We start from the raw sequence: 2,500 nt of genomic DNA, 5'->3' as shown, positions 1-2,500 counted from the left end.
CCAATCGAAGAGACTGGATCTCTGCTCGTTCCCCTCTCAGGCGGGGGGTGTCAGTCGTCGCTGCCTTCGCGCACCTGGCTTGCTGCCCATTTCCCTTTTATATTTTTGTTAGTATGGGGAGAGGAGCCCTCACTCACTGTACTTATTATTATTATTATTATTATTATTATTTATTATTATTATTATTATTATTATTATTATTATTTTATTCTTTATCCAAGGTGACTTGCAGGTGTTCCAGGGCAGTGCAGGGTTCCAATGCAAGCTTCATTTTTAAACACAGTGTAGTTTACAGTAAGTGCAAATAATAATAATAATAATAAATAATAAATAATAATAATAATAATAATAATAATAATAATACTGCTAGAATACAATATGAACTAGGATGCAGCCAGTCAGGATCACAGCGAGTTATATCTGCAGTGACAGATTAGCAGTGCAATAGTGCAAGGATAGCGCATCAGCCGAGGATCCAGTAAGGTGGTGCTGAGGGCAGGAGAGTCCAGTGCAGAGCAGGAGGGGCGGAGCAGGAGATCTGCAAGCGCAGTCTGAACACTTGGGTCTTGAGGAGGCTGTTTTGGGCTGCAGATTATCTTACCTGGACAGTATAATTCAATTTCTCTTGAGCAATGCTGGAAAGTGTTAGTTCCTAACCTTATTAATATATCCTGCTTCATATACAACTGTGGGCAATGCTGCAATCTTGCATAACATCCTATATATACTGAGCATCAAAAGAAAAGTATCACTTATATTTGGATAAAATTCACTAGACATGATCGAAAAATGACAAACTCTGTTTCAGAGCAGGCAAAGTGACTTTTTAAAGTGCTGATTAACAACTGACATCATGAAGATGCTGCAGAGTGATCTGTCCATCTCGGGCAGGTGTTGTGACTCTTGGTCTCCCGGTTGGTGGCCTGTCATTGACAGAGCGGGTCTGGTTATACCGTCTCGCCAGGTTTAAAATCGCTGGCTGTGAGCGCCCAAGACGGAGATCCACAGCACGCTGCCCCGGTCCAGCCTCCAACGTGCCGATCGCACGAAGGCGCTGCTCTCTTGAAATACGTGGCATATTGTTGTTTTTTTCTGTGATTTTCTTTATTGCTTTTATTCAAGCTTGCAATTCAACAGCTGAAATCCATATCCAGCGTCCAATCAACTGTCTCACTGATTAGGTGATTAAGTGCTTCAGTCACAGTCACTCCAGCGTGTCGTGCTCAAGGATGAGTGATCGAGTGATTAAAAAGAAACCAAAAACATTGTCAATCTCCATCATTTATATACCTTTATTTTTCGAAAATAAATGTTCTTAATAAAAAGTGAGTTATCAAGTTTCCACTATACGAGCTCATATTATATAATATATAATAATAATAATAATAATAATAATATAATAATAATAATAAAATCTAGATTAAATAAGTATTAATTTGTCTCTCACAAACATCGCGCACTAAAAATATATAACTTTTAGCGTTAGTGCTCTCACAAAAGCCGGCACTAAAAATAATAATAATATTCTTCATATAGCGCCTTTCATAGTGGAGCACCATCACAAAGCTCTTTACAAGATACGAGACTAGGGTGTGTGAACTATGCATCAGCTGCAGAGTCACTTACAACAACGCCTCACCCCAAAGACGCAGCACAAGGAGGTTCAGTGACTTGCTCAGGGTCACACACAGCGAGTCAGTGGCTGAGCTGGGATTTCCAGGTTACAAGCCCGCTTCTTTAAACACTGGATCACGCAGCCGCCACAGAAAATAATCATTTCCAAAGGAAATGTTCCAAAGTTCTTCAAACGGTTTCCTCTAAAAATCCAATGGAGAGCGAGTCGAGCCTCACGAGGAGGAAGCTGAGCGTTGGGGTGACCGATAGTTTATAATGCGCTCTTGAAATCACAGCTCTCAACACACAGACCATCACATGCTGTCTGGGTCCATTTCATCTTCCCTCTCAGGCTTCTGTTGCAAAGGCCTGTGTCGAGTCTGGGGCGAGTTTATAATTATGACCATTTTATTACACTTCTAACAACTCCTGTAAACTTTTAACAAGATCCATAACAAGCGCACCCCCCCCCCCCCCCCCCCCGTTTTATTTCTTTGTTTTTTTCAAGAAGTGATACAACAGAAAGACTAATTGGAAGGGAGGGATGGTAAAGCATAGGCAAGCATTGTAAAGCACAGAGAGGCCTGGTAAAGCATAGGGAAGCATTGTAAAGCACAGAGAGGCCTGGTAAAGCATAGGGAAGCATTGTAAAGCACAGAGAGGTGTGGTAAAGCATAGGGAAGCATTGTAAAGCACAGAGAGGTATGGTAAAGCATAGGGAAGCATTGTAAAGCACAGAGAGGTCTGGTAAAGCATAGGGGCATTGTAAAGCACAGAGATTGTAAAGCATAGGGAAGCATTGTAAAGCACAGAGGTCTGGTAAAGCATAGGGAAGCATTGTAAAGCACAGAGAGGTATGGTAAAGCACAGGGAAGCATTGTAAAGC

This window comes from Polyodon spathula, chromosome 29 (genome assembly GCF_017654505.1).
Source record: "Polyodon spathula isolate WHYD16114869_AA chromosome 29, ASM1765450v1, whole genome shotgun sequence".
NCBI lineage: Eukaryota > Metazoa > Chordata > Actinopteri > Acipenseriformes > Polyodontidae > Polyodon > Polyodon spathula.
Note: the sequence above shows the minus strand (reverse complement) of the source record.